Genomic DNA, 20268 nt, shown 5'->3' on the forward strand with positions numbered 1-20268 from the left:
AACTGAAAAAACAAGCATTTTCAAAGCATCTGGCAAGTGTGTAAACTCGGTTGTTGTTTGACACCATGTCTTTGTGGAACACTTTGATCTTTTTCTTTTGAACTAAAGCCGCTTTGAGGTTTGAAAGTAAATCCGAAAGGTTACAGGTTGCCATGAGGGCTACTGTTACAACGTTTTAATGGGCTGAAAATCACAAATGTCATGCTTGAATTTCCAATGTGAAATCCTGGCTGGATGTGCAAAGTTGCACTGCTTTGCAGCACTATTACTGGTAGTGGCAGTATATTGTAAATATGTTGAAAATATTAACAGGTGGTGAAGCTGAATGCTCAGTGACACATTTGTACTGCTTCTGTAGGAGCTTTTTGTCTTTGCCATTCATTTTTCTGTCTTTCATTTATTTTCCTGTTGAACTTGTTGATTTCTTGCTGGCCTAGAGTTCCATTAGTTCCATGCTTTGTGCGTTAGGCTTGATAGGGTGTGTCATCGTAGAGGGTCATCGTGGAGTGTCAACTAAAGGAGTGTCAAATCTAAGCCAAATCCTGATGTTCGTAATGTGCAATCCTAGCGTTACTTGTTAGACTTCCACAACACACAGCCTAAGCAATTCTTTTATTGGTCTAACAGTCAGTGCCACTTGCTTGGTAGAAGTGTCAGCAGGTGACTGCTAGAAGGTTGCTTTGTCTTTTTTTTGCAGTTGGACAGTGTAGGAGCCAGTTGTGTACATCCTTCCACCTGGTCTATCTCCACACCCTGCCATCTTCCAACTGTTCCCTGGGGATGGTATCACCTGACCCCCGAACAAACATTAGACCATCCTGAATTGGATTTTGCAGACTGTGCGCTTCTGCTTGGGTGTGAAAATTCAGTCCTGATAGCCAGTTGTAGAAGGATGGAATACTTTTGCAGCCTAGATTTATTCACAGAATTAAGCATTACAAGTATACAGCTTCTGACCTGACCCTCCCGAATATCAGTAACTGTCGCTTTAATTTTTTATAATTAACCATATTGTGTGGGTCAGTGGCTCAATGGTTAGCATTGCTACCTCACAGCACCAATCCACAGGGATGGGTTTCAGCCTCAGGCAAATGCACATTCTCCCTGTGTCAGTGTGGGTTTTCCCTGGGTGCTCTGGTTTCCTCCTACAGTCCAAAGGTGTGCAAGTTAGGTGGACTGTCCATGCTAAATTACCCATGGTGTTCAAGGATGTATAGGTTAGGTGGATTAGCCATGGTAACTGTGAGGTTACTGGGATGGGGAAGAGGGTCTGGGTGGGATGCTCTTTGGAGGGTTGACGCAGATTTGATAGGCTGAGTAGCCATTTTCCACATTGTTGGGATTCTGTGATTATGTCCTGTTCAAAAGTGTTATAACACATCTTCATTGCAAGTGGGTTTTGCAGTAGTTTAAAACAACCAACATATTTGCATCTAATCTTTTTTAACTGGACTTTATGGTAGTTCCCTATCTTTGGACAAGAAGGCTTGGGTTCACATCCCATCTGGTGTATAATAACATTTCCAATCGTGCTGATTCAACAATATGTACAAGTATATTTAACGCTAATGTTCATGCTATTGGTGCAATACTGACAGAGCTAGCTTAATACTGACCAGCGATCTAACCTGATTCCTTTTTGCTTGGTGGCTTAGTCATTTGCTGGATGAGCTTTCTGAGTGTGTCAGTCATTATACACTGTGGTTAACCCACCGCAACTGCTTTGTACCAACTGTGTTTGCAGAACAAGAGGAGAGTGTTCATTTGAGAAAACTGATGTCAGCTTTCTAGAAAATGAGCCAAACCAGAAACTCCATAATTGCTGCAACTTTCCTTTTCACTGATTTAAAACAAAAGAATTGAGAAGTGTAGAATTATGTATAATCCCAGAAACTGAAGGAATTTCCAACATTTCCATTAACTTGTATCAACCTAAATTGTAAGTGAAACAGGATTTCCTGTAATCTCAACATTCTACAGTTTGTTGAACAATTTGTGTTTCTCAGGAATGTTGTGAAAGTTCCCACTTGACTGGGCACAAATACTCCAGATTCAGTTTCTAAAATTCTCATTCATTTGGGAATTTATATTTTCAAATTATCTGAATTTATCCAAAGATCGTTTCGTTTACAGGGCAGTAAATGAGCATTTTTAGTTATTTTCATGTCTATTTGACAACAGGTAGTGGAATACAAAGTGACAATTTGGAAATGAAATACAGGAGCAGGCAGGTGGGACTAGTGTAATTTGGGAGTATGTTTGACCTGGTCTGGTTGGATTGAAGGGTCTGTTTCTGTGCTGTATGGCTTTATGATTCGAAATACAAATCAATAAACTGCAAAATTTCAAAACATAATAGTTGTTGGAAATGGTGAAACCTTGTATTGGAAAATGTGGGAGTTTCATTAACGACAGGGATAGAGAAATGAAACTTGGCTTCTCTTGCCTCACAATGTCCTGAATCATACTGGTATTCTGAATTTCTCCAAACACAGCTCCAAATTTCTGCCAAACTCTCTGTCTCAGTTGTACCTCGGACTGTTTAGCTGTGGTGACACAATAACAGTTTTGTCTTAATGTCAGACTTTCAGCTGAAGCCTAATTACAGCAGGGAGGGGTGTCACCTTGTGTCTTTTACTGTTGTCTTCTCCATAAAGAGATAAAGACTGACGATTAGGAGCAGGATCTTTTATAGCTTACCTTCTCCCCCACTTGCCCCAAAAACAATCCCAGTGGCTACTAAAGACTGTTACAGTACTTAGCTGAGATGGTTCAGGCCAACAGGAACAATTACATTCTTGTGAAGTTATGTAAACTGAACACCTTCAAAAGAATTGACATATGGATAAGCAAGCACAATTTGCAATAGATTGATCTCCCGAAACACCTAGTTATTTCTCACCCTTGCTGGCCATAGGTCCTGGGAAAGGGTATTGCTTCAGAAAATATGACTGACTCTAAGCTAATCCAAAATTATTCAATAAGCTCAGCAGGTCTGACAGAATCTGAACAGAGAAGTTAGACTAAACGTTTTGGGTAAGTGATATGAGGAAGGGTCTCTCAACCTGAAACGTTAACATTGATTTCTCTGCACAGATGCTGCCAGACCTGCTGAGCTTATCCAGCAATTTCTGTTTTTGTTTCTGATTTACAGCATCTGGTGCTTCAATTTTTTTATCCAAAATTATTTGAGTTGACTTTTAATAAAGAAGCCCCAGATTTGTGATTGCCATGACATACAGAGTTATGAGAATGGAGACGATAAAGAACACTGAAGTGTTCGATCAGCCATAATGGTATTGAATAATGGAGCAGGCTCACAGGTTGAATGACATACTCCTGTACCTGTCTTCCAGTGTTTCTCATGTGCCTTGCTATTATTTGAGTAATTTCTTACTGTGCTTTGACCCTCAAGTGAAGACTGCCAAGTGGGTCTGCCTGCTGCTTGATTGTAATATTGTCAATTTACTTCGAAAATAAACTGCTTCCATTTAGTTCTTACTGCTACATACAATTTAGAAAATACCTTGCAAATCTGTTCTTTGTTAAGCTGTGTTTCATGATGTATGAAATCTCAATATTGCACATCATAACCTGCAGCAAAGATTAAAGACTTTGTGCTATTTCTTAGTAAGAGATTACCTGTATTTTACACTAATTCAGTTTTCAGGCAGGGTGGGCTCAAAGCAGGAGTGTTCTCTACTATTTTTTTAAACCTATATTTGTCTTTGATTGTATTATGTATTGTTCTGGTGACTGTTCTCCTGTGATTTGTGAGCTTTAATATGGATTTTTCTTGCCTGCTGCTCACCACATTTGCAGTCTGGCCTCACACAGAGCAGTTCCCTGTGCCAGCATTTTCTCCAGCTGTAACTTCTTCCTGTAACACTTGTTATAACATAAAATACAGACAGTTGGTGGCAATTCACTCCAGAATAACACTGACTCGGAAGCAACCAAAGCCTTTAGATACCATCATGAACCAGTCTTTGATGAGAATGCCATCAGAAAATCAGCCTGAAGTACTAGGATATAAATCCCCAACGATGTGCTGAGTTACGATGCAACACAAGATTAAAACGTTTGCTGAAATTTGGACGTAAATGCATACACTATCGCTTAATTTCCTTCCTCTTTTGCATTATCCTTTAATCCATTGGCCTGAAATACCGCAGCTCCTAAATTGCAAGTTACCATTCCAAAGAGTCATATTGAAATAAAGGCAAAATATTGCAGATACTGAAAATCTGAAACAAACACAGAAATTGCTGGAGAAACTCAGCAGGTCTGGCAGTATCTGATGGGAGAGAAAAACCAGAGGGCCATTTGGACTTGATGTTAAATCTGTTTCTCTCTCCATGGATACGACCAGAGTTGAGTTTCCTGGCAGTTTCTGTTTTTATCCCAAGTTACAAAGCCATCCATGCAAATTACCTCATTGTGTTTGCTCAAAACTCTCTTCAAATCCTGACCAGGTTCCCTTGCACAACAGGGAAGTGGCATTTTTCTGGTGTTTACTTTTTTTTCATACATTGAGTGTCTTACATTAGGCTAGAATTTGGAGCCAATCCCTTGGTATCCTTGAGAAGGCGATGGTGAGTTTCCACCTTGAACTGTTGCAGTTCGTGTGATGTCGGCATATCAGTGTTGGGCAGAGATTTCCACATGTTGACCGAGCGATAGTTAAGAAACGGTGATATATTTCCCAGTCGGGACGGTGTGTGGGAGCTTGTGAGTGATGGTGTTACTTACAAACGTTCAACAGTTTTGTTCTTTAATTTATCCTCACTGAGACCTCATCTGCATTCTTAGAAATGGAAATATTTTTGACATCAGCATCATTAAAAATTGAAAGGCTTCCTCAGTTACAAGTTCTTAAATATTCTGTGCCTGGTGTGAATGAATGATGAATTGAAACTAAAGAAATTTATGATGCAGGTTTGATCCTTTACTTGGTGGCCAATTCTTTATGTGGATTTACACCAATTTATCGAAGTCAAGAGTGTGGTGCTGGAAAAGCACATCAGGTCAGGCAGCATCCGAGGAGCAGGAGAGTTGACGTTTTGGGCAAAAGCCCTTCATCAGAAATCATGAAGGGCTTTTTCCCAAAAGGTCGATTCTCCTGCTCCTCGGATGCTGCCTGACCTGCTGTGCTTTTCCAGCATCACACTGTTGACTCTGATCTCCAGCATCTGCAGTACCCACTTTCACGTTCCAATTTATCTGATACTAATAAGATTGGCAGGAAATTTGTGTGCAATTTGAACATACGTATTTTCAAGTCAGAATTCTGGATTGCATGCAAAGAAAATTCCAAATCATAAAATCACTGTAACAATATTATCTGAAGCCAATTATCATTTCCTAACTAATTTTCATCGTTTTGCACCTCACCTTTGGGTTTGGGAGGGTTAGGCCACTATTGGAATACTGTGTGCAATTCTGGTCTCTCTACTACAGGAAGGATGTTGCGAAACCTGAAAAGGTTCAGAAAATATTTATGAGGATGCTGCCAAGGATGGGGGGGTTTGAGCTACAGGCAGAGGATAAATAGGCTGAGACTGTTTTCGCTGGAGCATCGGAGGCTGAGGGGTGACCTTATAGAAATCTGGTGAGGCATGGATAGGGTAAGTAACCAAGGTCTTTTCCCCGGGGTGGGGCAGTCCAGAACTAGAAGTGAGAAGAGAAAGGGAACTAAGGGGCAATGTTTTCATCAGAGGGTGATGCATGTATGGAATGCCAGAGGGAGTAGTGGAGATTGGTACAATTGTAGCATTTAAAAGGCATTTGGTTGGGTATATGAATAGGAAGGGTTTGGAGGGATATGGGCCATTGCTGTCAAATGGGACTAGATTAATTTATGATATTTGTTCAGAAGGATGCGTTGGACTGAAGGGCCTGTTTCCATTCTGTACATCTCTATGACTCAAATTAACACTAAGTGATTGTCTGAAGCTGATTGTGCTTTCTTTTGGCTCAGTAAAGTACAAATGATACTAGGTGGATGACCATGGAAATGGCCTCATCAGGACCTTGGGTTCATGTTGCACTACAGGTGACCCCGCTGCACTGTACACTGTCTCTCAGGCGCATGCACACGTACACACACACACCCACAAGAGTGCACATGTATGCACACACATACACTCTCACACTCTGTCGCTCTCTTTCCCTCACATGCACATACAAGTCTATGAGGTGAATTTGCATTTGCAGAATTATATTTGTAGATGCGTTCTATTTTGTTCAAAAAGCGCACAATCTGTAGGCAGTGAGTCCATGTGACATTTTATAGATTCCTACTTTGGAAATAGAACCAGTCCGACTTAAAGATGAAATACATACTCTAACCTTACACCTTCAATACATTGTCTGAGCTGATATGTCACAGTTTTTAATAAAACCTTGTTATGTCAGGAATGTAGCTTGAAAGAAGTTCTGGGATTTGCATATGAATGAATCGAAACCTGCAACCCATTCCAAGTGATTAAAGACTCAACAGCAATCTAGGTTTGTTCAATACATCGCATCAGTTGTATGACACTTTGCTTTTTACAATAAATTCTATGTCCTATGATCCTGTCCCACTAGCTACCTGATGAAGGAGCAGCGCTCTGAAAGCTAGTGCTTCCAAATGAGCCTGTTGGACTATGACCTGGTGTTGTGTGATTTTTAACTTTGTCCAGCCCAGTCCAACACTGCACCTCCACATCACAGGTAGATAGCAGCAATTTCTTTTATGCCTTATCATGTGAAATGACTCACATGTTTGAAGACAGGCACCTCAGATGCTGGGGTGCTCAGGACCTGGACCAGTCTGTGAGCTACATCCTTTAGGACTGCACCAGCTTGGTCAGTAACAGTGGTACCAAGGCGGTCCTGCTTATGGACATTGAACTCACCCCCCCTCCCCCCGCCCAAAAGATACTGCATTATGTGCCTTTGCCAACCTCCATGCATTGTCCAAGTGGTGGATCATCGTGGAGGAGAAGGCCTGAGGGGGATACAACAGATGCTAATCAGCAGGAGGTTTCCACACACGTTTGACCTGATGCCATTAGATTTCAGAGTCCAGATATATTAATGTAATTAACATTTCACCAAGCACTGTGATGGGATTCAAACAAATGTCCAGAACTTTATCTGGATGATGTGTCCAGTGAGAATGCAAATGCATCACTACTTCTTCTCGAATGTAGAATCAGAAAATTAACATGTTAGCAAGATACAAACTTAGGATGTCACACTGGACCTTTACTTTCCAGAATTCCATCAGATTCCATTTACATTGGAGTTGTCATTTGCTGTCTGCTGCCTTGACTGGTGAACTACACTTGGGTGAAGACATCCTGACTTTACTTTGGGCGCCTGGTTTTCTACTTCTGGTCTTGGGATGATTGGTTCATCTGGGAATACAAGCGAGAAAAGACAATTGGGAGGAAAGAATGGCATAGTTCCATCCAACTGTTTTGGAGGGCTAGGTAGGCTTTTGAAAAGCTTCAGGGAAGAACAGTTGTTTAGATATGTTGGAGCACATTTGAAGTTGTGAATTTTTCGAAAGCATTTGATGAAAAATATTAGTATAAAACAATAACAGAATGTTTCCTCATTTCTGTCAAATTTAGCGGTCAGTTCAGTATGGCTTTGTACCAATTGGATGAGTTCCAATTGGGCAAATAGTTAAACCTCTGATTCAGCTAAATTATCCTTGGGAGTGGAGGTGTGAGAAAGCCAAAAATGTTATTATTATGTAGAGGTTTAATAAGAGGGCTCTGAGCTTTTCTTGTCTTTCGACTTCGAAGCAGATGCCTGAGGTAAATCTAATTTTAGTCCATTCATTATGCCTATATTTATTGCAGAATTTGGCTAAAAGTTGTGCATTTAATAACCCAGCAATTGCAGGAACATGTCTGCTCTGGAAAACTGTAATGAGAGTTGTGGCCAGCAGCAAAATATGATAAATACCTCATGAAAGCTGGTTTATAATCTGTTAGCCCGTGGACCAGGTGCTTTACCACTTTCATGTTGTTCATGTTTACTTACTTTGTAAATGTTTTATTGTCATGGCACCTATGTTCATCTCCAATTCTTTAAAGAGCAGTATTTTTATAAATCAAAATACCTTTTATTCAGAACAGAAGCTGTTTATTTGTGCTCAGAACAAGCTGCAAGATCTCTTATAGGTGTTTCATTTGAGCAATATAAGACATAAACACTTAAATTCAAATAGTATCAATTAGATTTCTGTAATTGTACACTGCCTTGCAATCATTCTTAACAGATATTTTAAAAGTCTGATAATTCAGATCTTCTGCTGCTCTCTGTATAAAACACATGTAATTGGGAATTCTTTTTGATATTATCTAAAAGTTTTCTCCTAATTAGGCTCTATCTTAGTTGGTAAGCAGATAATTAGAGTAAGTTGAGAGGTAGTGTATAATTAGTGTTAAATAGTTCCACCACAGCTTAACAATATTGACAGCTGGAAAATGTACAATCATTATGCTGATTTTTTTTTGTTTTGTGTAAGATATGCAAATACAGTGGAACCTGTCCAATCAAGCCCAGCATGTTTAAGATCAAATTCTTTCTGGATTTCAGAATATTCTGGACGACAGAATAATGTGAGAATGTTTGTAGGTGTGTGAACCCTAAAACACCCAAGATATATTTACCTGAAGAATAGTTGTTATAAAACAGTATAAACATAATAAAATAAAATTGTTCAACTTATTCAAATACCCTGCACCTTAAATTAAAGCAAAATACTACAGTTGCTGGAAATCTGAAATATGAGACAAAGCAGGCCTGGAGAGAGCAACCGAATTAATGTTTCAAGTCCAGTATGATAGTCAGCACTGGATTCAACACCAACTTTGTTTCACTATCTATAGATGCTGCTTGATCAAATCTTGGATGTATTCTTGAAGCATTTTGATGTTGTAAACTGTTAAAGACACTCACACCATGCATGTCCCACACAGTTTTCACTGAAACATCCTTATTTAGTTTCTTGACTATCTTCATCTTTTCTGATACTGAAAGTATAACGTTCTGACATTTTGTTAAACTTTTATTTGATGCCAAGGTTGATAGCAACAATCCTTGGGAATGATCAGATCTGCTGAAAAGGAGAGGAAGGGAGAGAGAGAGAGAGACAGAGAGACAGAGAGAGACAGAGAGAGAGAGGTAGCAGAAAGACACAGGGAAAAACAGGGAAGTGCGATGGAAAAATGGACAAATAGAGAAAGGGATAGTGGCCAGTTTTTTTTCGGTGGGAGAAGAGAGAGAGAGAGAGAGAGAGAGAGAGAGAGAGATGAAGAAATAGGGATAGAAAGGGTGATGCAGAGAAATAGATTGACAGAAAAAGAGAATAAAAGAGACAGACCAAGAAAAAAAATCGCATACCATTATTTCAGAGAGGAGCAGGGGAGTTATCCTCTGTGTCCTGTTTAAGAGAAGTTGCTGTGTGCAAATTTGCTACTATTTCCCACATTACAACAGTGATAACACTTAAAGCACATAGTTGGCTGTAAAACTATTTGATCATGTCATGAATAGTGCTATGTAGCTGTCATATCTTTATTTATATCTTAAAGCCATTTACAGCCAATGAAATGCTTTTGAGGTGCAGACTCTGTTCTGGTGTAGGAAATATGGACAACAGATTGTTCACAGCATGGCCCCTATAATAGGAAGGTTTTCATGACCAATTACATCAATTTAGTGGGATAAATATTAGCCAAGACATCAGGAGGACTAACCCCTAAATTAAGTATTCAGAACTTGAACCCAAATCTTCTGACTGACAGTATTACAATGAACTGGATTAGTGGTGCTGGAAGAGCACAGCAGTTCAGGCAGCATCCAACGAGCAGCGTTGGCTGCTCGTTGGATGCTGCCTGAACTGCTGTGCTCTTCCAGCACCACTAATCCAGTATTTGGTTTTCAGCATCTGCAGTCATTGTTTTTACCCAGTATTACAATGAAACCAAGTATGACAACTCAAACATAGCGACCTTAAGAAATAGGAATAGGCCATTCAGCCTTTTAAAGCCTGCTGCACCATTCAATACAATTGTAGCGGATCATCCAACTCAGTTCCCACTTTCGCCCCATACCCATTGATCCCTTTAGACCTAAGACCTGTATTGAACTTCTTCTTGAAAATACTCAGTGTTTTGGCCTCAATTGCTTTCAAAACTGTTCAAAACTGCTCGGCTGCTCCTGTCTGACTTTTTTCTTTGTTTCTTCTTGTCAGGTTTTACCTTTTTTCCCCTTTTTCTTTGTTTTCTTTTCTTTAAAGCCTTTTGTGGCAATTCAGTGCCATCAGCGCAGCAGCAATAGCAGACCATGAGTGGAATAGTGGCAGTTTCCCAAAGGTTGGAGATGGCAATGGGGTCAGAGGTAGTGGCAGCACAACATCAGCAGTGAGAGTGAGCTTTTCACATACTGGCAGCAGCCTTGTGGTGGTCAGCAGCAGCAGCAGCAATGACACGGCCTCCTTATAGCCACTGGGGACAGCTGTGGCATCATAGACTCATAGAGATGTACAGCATGGAAATAGATCCATCCATGCCGACCAGATATCCCAACCCAACCCAATCTAGTCCCACTTGCCAGCACCCGGCCCATATCCCTCCAAACCCTTCCTATTCATATACCCATCCAGATGCCTTTTAAATATTGCAATTTTACAACAAGAACACAGCTGGCCAAGACTCCAGGCTGTGGCTAGGCCTGCATTGGTGGATGAGCTTTTATGGAGTTTAGACTTTAAGATTTGGATATCTTCCTATCCTTTGCCTATTTTTCATTTTTTTCTGTTTTGTTTAATTCTAGTTTTGTAACTAAGAATGTCGACTTTGTACACTTTTCACTGTACTCTTCCTATGCTTGAGTGCACGTGACAATAAAATCTTCTAATAATTCTAATAATCTAACTCTAGGATTAGAGTTTGGCGGCACGGTGGCACAGTGGTTAGCACTGCTGCCTCACAGCGCCAGAGACCTGGGTTCAATTCCCACCTCCAGGCGACTCTCTGTGTGGAGTTTACACATTCTCCCTGCGTTTGCGTGGGTTTCCTCCGGGTGCTCTGGTTTCCTCCCACAGTCCAAAAATATGCAGGTTAGGTGTATTGGCCATGCTAAATTGCCCGTAGTGTTAGGTGTAGGGGAATGGGTCTGGGTGGGTTGCTCTTCGGAGGGTTGGTGTGGACTTGTTGGGCCGAAGAGCCTACTTCCACACCGTAGGGAATCTAATCTAAACAATTCTTTTTGTGCCAGAGAATTCCACAGGCTCACCACTCCCTGGATGAGGAATTTCTCTTCATCTCAGTCCTAAATGGACGACCCCATTTCCTTGAACTATGATCTTTGGTTCTGAACTTCTTGGACCTTGGGAACATAACTAGTATCTTGTACAGTCTGAGCAAAACCTCGGCTACTTTTACATTCCGTTCCAATTGAAATAAAGGGCTGGAGAGTTTGAATTATAAGGAGAGGCTGGATAGATTGGAACGCTTTTTTAAATCCTGGAGTGTAGGAGATTGAGGTTTGTAAAATCATGAGAGGTATAGATAGGGAGTCCAAAACTAGAGGGCACAGATTTAATGTGACAGAGGAAAGATTTTAAAGGTACTTGCGGGGTAACTTTTTCCACATAGAGTGTGGTAGTTATATGGAATGAACTGCCAGAGGAAGTGGTAGATGCAGGCACAGTTACAACATTTAAAAGACATTTGGACAGGTACATGAGTAGGAAATGTTCAGAGGGAAATGGACCAAATGCAGGCAAATAGAACTAGTGCAGTTTAGGAAACTTGGTTGGCCTGGAGGAGTTGGACCGAAGGGTTATTTCTGTGCTTAATGACTCTGATCATGGCGGATCCTAGCGTAATTTCACTGTGAGGCAGCTGGGCTTTGGGTGGGAAGTGTGACCATAAACCATTTAGTGATATGATGTCCTGTAAGATCCACTCCATGGTGCTTTCATGCCATCACGGTGGAAGGATTTCAGTTCAAAATGATAATTTCATTTATAATTGTGGATATTGGAATTTTGAATTTTAACAGAACTGTGACCAATGTGACACAAGTATTTTTTTAAAAAGACTAGGAACATGCAAATAAATTATGCACCAGATCACTGCACTTTGACAATATAAAATCCAAAATCTTAAATGCCCATCAAAGCCAAACTGTACCATGTGCTTTAAAGACTCAATATTATATGTAGTTGAAAGCATATCTTTTACTGAAGCTTACCCCTTACTGTCCCTGGAATAGATATTCTCCCCAACAAAGTTATTCAACATGATGACAGAAGTAATGCTGATGAAAAATGATTTGAATAAATTGAGTCAGCTCTGAATTCCAGAAAAAAATTATTGATACTAGTCCTTCAATTTATAAATAAAAAGGACTTTGTAATTGTATATCAATAAGAAAGTACTATCCAATGTTTCATTGTCTTTAACAGTTGCCTTTTAACACAGAATACTTGTACTTTAGCTTGAGAAGTTAGTTTAATGCTTCAGCCCATGCAACTATAGACTAGATCCATATTGTTGAGAACTCAACTTTGTTTGGAGAGTCATCAATGTGTATGTTCACTTGAACAAAGGACAAGCTTTAACCAGAATTATTCTTATTAGATTATATCTGTTAAACCCACAGTGAGATCACAAAAAAGGAACGTTACTGCAAAATTTAGTGATTGATATTGTTTTTGAGATTAACAATACATTCCTTTGTTTATTGTGGGCAACATTAACGTAGGAGAAAGTGAGCACTGCAGATGCTGGAGATCAGAGTCAAGAAGTGTGGTGCTGGAAAAGCACAGCCAGTCAGGCAGCATCCGAGGAACACTCTCTTGCTCTTCAGATGCTGCCTGACCAGTTGTGCTTTTCCAGCGCCACGCTTTATGACTCTGGAAACATTAATGTATTGTTGTGTCCAAATAAACTGAGTGGTACTTCAAAGAATGAAGATGCTTCAATCTCGAGTACTTTGCAATTTAAAGAATTTTGACTGTTGGTGTACCTTTTTCCTCCTCTGCCATTGAGAATAGTTGAAAATTGAATTTGAGTTCAGTGTATCACCCCATTGTGATCTTTCAGTTATGTGGAATGCATGCAATATTCAGTTAAAAATCACACAATTATAGTCCAATAGGCTTATTTGGATGCACTAGCTTTTGGAGCGCTGCTCCTTCATCAGGTGATGATGAAGGAGCAGTGTTCCGAAAGCTAGTGCTTCCAATTAAGCTATAACCTGGTGTTGTGTGATTTTTAACTTTGTACACCCCAGTCCAACACTGGTGTCTCCAAATCATGCAATATCCAGAGTTTTCTGTAAGAATTCAGTGCACTCATTTTCTTTACATGTATTTTGAAGCTCCCAAATGTTGCCATTGAGTGTGCAAAATGGAATCCAGTGTTTCACTGAATGATAATGTCTGCCTTGTTTTAGTCTGAGACTGAAATGTTTAACTTTGATATTAGTTTTGGAAGGATAACTGATTATTCCACAGAGCTGGCTTGTCAATGTTCTCAACATTGGGCTGACTTGTAAAATTCATCAATGTTACTTTAAAATGTCAGTAAATAAGCAACTTCAGGAAAGTTAAGCTTTCAACAGTCAAAGTAAATCAAAGTTGGAGGATGTGCCAACTGGTAAGCTCTGATCAAACCGACGGATCAGACAGTTCTTTATTCCTGATGGTGCCTTGTAGAACTGTCTACTGCAGCAATGTGGTTAGATGTTTGATTGACATTGCCATTGGCCTTTAGACCCTAAAGTTCACCTAAGGATAAGCAGTAAATACTGGCTCACTGTCCCACAGCTCTGGGCAGGGGCAAATAAGCAGTAAATACTGGCTCACTGTCCCACAGCTCTGGGCAGGGGCAAATAAGCAGTAAATACTGGCTCACTGTCCCACAGCTCTGGGCAGGGGCAAATAAGCAGTAAATACTGGCTCACTGTCCCACAGCTCTGGGCAGGGGCAAACCTGAGACACAGCAAAAGACAGGAGTGAGTAAAACTGCCAACTGATGCTGCCGATCAAGTGCCGGCTTTAGATTGTGACTTTGCTAAGCCCTTTCTTCCTTCCCCTTATATAGAGGTCACTGAAGCTATTATTGCTGATCCTGCAAATTCAAATGACCTCCTGTCTCCGAGTCATTGGGAAGAGCTTGAATAGAACCTTGATGAGACCACACATGAATATTGTGCATATTTCTGAGTTATTACATATAAACACCCTGCAGGCAAATGAGGAGATACAAATAAAGGTACATGGATCAGTATTTAGGTTTTTCATTGTGAATATTTTGCCACGTTTTTAAATAGTACAATCGATTTTCATTTCACTCTTGTTTCTGCTGTGACCTGAACACAGATAACTATACCTGAGGGGAAGGCTGAGTACTATGGGCTTCTTGTGGAAAAAAATGTTGAGGTGTGATTCAGTGGAAGTCATTAGAATTGTGAATGTGTTTGATAAAGTAGACAGAGAAATGTTCCCACTTGTAAAAGGAAAATAGACCTACATTTGAATTAGGGGCAAGATCAAGCCTGTGCTGCCATTCAGTATGATCACGGCTGATCTGATCACTGCCTATCCCCGATAACCTTTCACCCCTTTGCATAATTTAGCCAAGAACCTATCTACCTTTATCTGAGGAGCCTCTGCCTCAGATGTAGAGGTACTACCATTCCTTTACACGACCATTTTCCAGTGACCAAGACTATGGGCTGTAAGTAGAAATAAATCCAATTGGGGGAGAGACTACTTTAGCCAATTTCGAACTCAACATGTACAGCATAAATATAATTAATGGAACATAGACAAACACACACAGGAGGAAGAAAGGATATACTTCTAAAGTGAATGCAGAGATGGAGCATTAACAAGAGAATAAGCCAGTTGGTCCAAATGGTCTGTATCTTTGTGTAGATTCTGTCATTCAATCTAATTATGATCCATATAAAATCAGTTCCGATAGAACATGTACAAAGAATATTTGGAGCATTGAATTAATTTTAAATTTATAATCTATTATAAATTCCCAGTCTGTTTGTTATCTTTCAGTATGGTTAAGCCTGAAGATCAACTTAACATGCCTTCTCGATTTTAATAAAGATGTGCATCCCTAGAGAGTTAAATAGAAAGACTGTAGTAAATTGCCAATCTAACCTGTCCATGGAACTGCACTCTGGCAATCGTTAGAATATTTTAAATCACAGAAATAATGCTGAACTAACTTTTGATTCTGGTCACTCAAGCAAGTTAGAGCTTATGTTAGTACCTGAGTTAAAAGATGACCAAAGATCAGCTCTTTCTCTGATAGTCTTGTTCATTTAAATTTATTTGTCTTCAGAAGGCTATTTAAAGAGACTTGTCCCTTTGGCCATGTGAACAACACACCAGTACTCAAAGACCTGGGGAAGTACGAGATGGGTAATCTGTTAGCAGTAATCATCTGTAAGAATTGCCGCTGTGGTTTCTGTTTTATCTTTGATTTTGAAGTGATTTTGGATCTTTCTAAAACCTGCTCAATTCTATATATGCGTCAGGAGAGTGCATTTTACAGCACAGAGAAAGATCATTCAGATCATGAAGGCAAATCCAGCTGTACCTTTAGTCCTGTTCTCTGTTCTTTGCCTCTTTAACCCTAAGTTTACCTTTTCAGATGTATAACTTTTTTTTAGAAAGAATTATGGATTCTTTTATTATGGCATATTTCTGGCAGTACATTCTGTTTCATAATGGTATGGGTGTTTAAAGTAAATCCTCCTGTCTTTCATCCTAACTAAAACTCTGTGACTGTGCTAATAAAACTCATACATAACTTTGACATCTAAAATAATAACACTCTAAAACTGGGCTCAATTTTTAAATTTGTTCATGTCATGTGTGTGTAACTGGCTAGACCAGCATTGATTGCCTGTCCCTAATTAACAGTTACGAGTTAACCACATTGTCGTAGGTCTAGAATTACATGTAAACCAGTTCCAGTTAAATATGGCAGATTTCTTGACCTAAAGGATAGATGGAACCAGATGGGTTTTTATCATCAGCATTGGCTACATGGTCACCTTTAGGCTGGCTTTTTATTCCAGATTTTTAATGCAATCAAATCTCCACATCGGCCATCGTGAGATCCCAACCCATGTCCCCCAGAACGTTAGTGCGAGCTTCAGGATTACTAGTTTGGTATACTGCAATCTCCACCCAACTTTAGCCAAATCAACAATTTGCTTGTTTACTTCTGTACTCTAAATTCTGATAATTCTGGCAAATATATCAACCAATATCACTTTGACCAGATAATTCATTTATTTTAAATCCATTGTCACATTACTGTTTGAGGGAGCTAGCTGTTTTGAAACTTGTTTTTTCTGTTTTCAGCATTGCTACAGTGACTGAAGAGTGCAAGTACTTCATTGGCTATAAAGCACTGTCAGGTGTCATAAAATGCTATCTAATGCAAGTTGATTGAATCTTTTGAGGAAGTAACTAAGGTTGATTTCAATACTTTACTGATGTGATGTACATGGATATTGGCAAGTCTTTTCACAACAGACTGGTTGGAAATAGTAAAAGCTTATGAGATCCAGGGACTATAGCAAGTTGGATGCAAAATTGACTCAGTGGAAGAAAACAAAGGTTAATGATTGACTGGTGTTTTTTGCAGGGAGAAGGTGAGGACTGCAGATGCTGGAGATCAGAATCAAAAGTGTGATGCTGGAAAAGCACAGCCAGTCACATAACTTCTGAGGAACAGGAAAGTCAATGTTTTGAGCATAAGCTCTCCATCAGGAATGCGGCAAGTCTTTTGACAACAGACTGATGAAGAGGTTATGTGTGAAATGTCGATTTTCCTGCTCCTCGGATGCTGCCTGACCAGCTGTGCTTTTCCAGTGATCAACAAAATTGCAGATGACATAAAAATTGTCCATGTGTTCAACAGCGAAAAGGAAGCTATGGATTGCAGGATGGTATCAGAGAACTGGTCATGAGGGCAGAAAGGTGTCAAATAGGATTCAACCTGGAAAAATGTGAGATGATGCATTTGGAGAGATCAAATACTTGCAGTGCTTTGAGGTTTTATGATCGACAAAGAGACAGAGAGCTGGAGGCCACTAGCAAGTTAGGTTCAGAAGATGTTTCCAGCACAAGGCAACTTCTATTTTGTGGAAGCTTTCAGTCCATCAGCTGTTTTTAACAGCCTCAAATTAATCAAAGTCAGACAAGTCAGTGTTAACTTGTTTATGCATCTTATGGAGAGAGATAGTAACTGATGGAATCACACTTGGTGAATATACAGAGAGTTGCCAAAAGAAAATGTGTGTGATCTCGACAGTTGAGTTAGAAATTTTAAAATGAAGAGAGGAGTGATTGGGAAAGAAGGGTTGAATTATTTTTGTGTTGTCTACGATCAGATCTTTTAAAAAATTATTTTCATTTTATGTAATTGACTTGTGCTTTTTGCTAAAAGAGTATCCTTATGTAAATTATGTTCAATGACTGACCACCGTGGTAATGAAATTTCTGAACCAAAATGGTCTTGGTAATAGTTTATCGACGAGTTTGCACTCTGAAATCTGACCTGTCCCGTATTACCATCAGCTTTGATCAAAACATCACAGTTAAACAAATCTTAATTTATTTGAGCTTGCTCTCATTACTTTAATAAGAACCATTTTAGTTTTGCTACCACAGTTAAAAAGAATTTCCATAGAAAGGACTTTCCTCAGGAATCCTAAGAACAGCATAACAGCAAATGTTCTCACAACAACCTGTTCCAGGAATTGAACATATTGAGGGAGAAAGAAAATTCAATTGAACTGACAATGCCCATTAAAGGAACAGATACATGATACAGATTTGAGTTTCTTCAAATTTATTTGTTTGGCCACTGAATATTTTGTGATTTCAAATGATTATCTGAGCATGGAAATGAAATATTTTTATTTCCTTTATTTCAAAAGAAATGGAGTATAAAATTAGGGAGGTCTTACTAGGATTGTATAAGGCAACACCAGGAAGATCGTTTACAGTTTTTGCCCATGTTGAAATATAGGAAAAAAGAGCTGGAATGACATCACTCACCTTAAGAAACCAAGACCCTATAAATAGGGAAACAGGACCAAACCACCAGCACTTCACTGGAGACTCTATTGATGATATTACCTGGTCATGGTGACAAAATGTCTGAAAACAAACCTTCCAGCTCAGGAGCTAACTTTAGTACTACAGATTCTTATTTCACTATCTGAGGAAACATACTGGCATTTTGGCAGTCTGAAGACGTTTCACTCAGCTAATACCAGGTATGGGGAGAATCTGTCTTAGAGAAGAGGTTGAGTAGGCTCGGCCTGTACTCATTGGAGTTTAGAAGAATGAGAGGTGACATTATTAGAACATACAGGATGTGAGAGACTTGACAAAGTAGGTACAGAAACGTTGTCGGACAGTCTAGGACCACAGGGCATAATCTCCATATAAGGTGTTGCCAATTTAGAACAGTGATTAGGAGGAATTTTCTCCGAGGATAATGCATCTTTGAAATTCTTTACTGCAGAGGGTTGTTGAGGGTGAGTATGTTTTACCTGGTCATGGTGGCGAAACATCTGAAAACAAACCTTCCAGCTCAGGAGCTAACTTAGTCATACAGATTCTAATTTCACTATTTGAGGAAATATACTGGCATTTTGGCAGTCTTAAATATCATTCCTTAAGAATGCTTTAAGGCTAAGATAGACTTTTAATCAACAAGAGTTTGAGGCAAAAGATGAAATTGGAGCTATGATATCACTGAATGATAGACAGACTTAGAGTTATAGAGATGTACAGCACGGAAACAGACCCTTCGGTCCAACTTGTCCATGCTGACCAGATATCCTGACTTCATTTAGTCCCATTTGCCAGCACTTGGCCCATATCCCTCTAAGCTGAAAATGTGTTGCTGGAAAAGCGCAGCAGAGCAGGCAGCATCCAAGGAGCAGGAGAATCGACGTTTCGGGTATGAGCCCTTCTTCAGGATTCCTGAAGAAGGGCTCATGCCCGAAACGTCGATTCTCCCGCTCCTTGGATGCTGTCTGACCTGCTGCGATTTTCCAGCAACACATTTTCAGCTCTGATCTCCAGCATCTGCAGTCCTCACTTTCTCCATATCCCTCTAAACCCTTCTTATTCATATACCCATTCAGATGCCTTCTAAATGTTGTAACTGTATCAACTCATTCCATACATTCTGTTGAGCTGAATGGCATATTTCTCTTACAACTTACCTTCTTATTAAAATGTATATTATATAATAGCACATAAACATGATACTGAAATACACCTCTCACCTTTTCTGTTTATGTTTGTTTGCTATGTAGTCAGAATTGGGTGGATCAGATCTACATGAACAAGTCAGATATATAATACTTTGCCAAACTCATTATGGCTGAGGGTTGGTGACATTCTCATTGATTAATGTCTTTCAAAATTCTAAGAATGGAGATATAATTGAATAATGGAAAATTAACTGAAATTATTGTTAAATTATGATATTGTCTAAACTGGTGTCAGAAGTGCTGCATCTGTCTGCAATTGTCAGTATCAAAATTTATAAAATTTAACATTGGTTTTTTACTTCAATATTTTCCGTGATCAAATATACAAGAGATCCGCTGTTGGATTTCAGTGTGGAACTCTGCACAGTCATGTTCTGTGTAGCCAAGTATAACTCTCTTCAGTTGCCAGATCACAGCAGAGCCAAGATGGTTTCAATGAAACTAGAATAGAGACTATTTGGCAGAAGGGGATGATCTTCTTTTTATTACCTGGAAAACTGATTTTTTTTATGATACATTTGGTTAAACAAAACTTAATGCACTCCCTTAATTATAAATGGAGAAACCCGTTCACTATTTAGCTCCTTTAATTATTCCCTGTTCTTTGTGGTAAGTGCAGTGTAGAGGCACCCTGAGATTATATGTTTTGTTGGAGCTCGCTGGAATTGTGATATTGTGAAATTCAGCTAGGCTTTTTCAGTTTATTACATCGTTACTTAAAATTAATTGTATATTTTTTTGTACAGAAATAAGTCAAACAATGTATTGCAGAGGGGATTTCTTATCTAGTGCACCTTGAATTGCTACTGCAGAATGTAACTATAGTGAGGGACTCGTGTCATGAACGGTAGATTTTCCTCTGCAATGAGTCAACTTGGCACAGTCTACAACTATCACTGGGGCAGAGAGAATCATGCG

At 39.4% G+C, this 20268-nt stretch overlaps 1 protein-coding gene across 1 annotated transcript in view; it reads left to right on the top strand.

Moving 5' to 3' along the window:
* The window catches only part of xylt1 (xylosyltransferase I), a 261359-nt gene that overhangs the window by 95740 nt on the left and 145351 nt on the right, over window positions 1-20268 (top strand). The window lies entirely within an intron of this gene.

Source organism: Chiloscyllium punctatum, chromosome 40 (genome assembly GCF_047496795.1).
Source record: "Chiloscyllium punctatum isolate Juve2018m chromosome 40, sChiPun1.3, whole genome shotgun sequence".
NCBI lineage: Eukaryota > Metazoa > Chordata > Chondrichthyes > Orectolobiformes > Hemiscylliidae > Chiloscyllium > Chiloscyllium punctatum.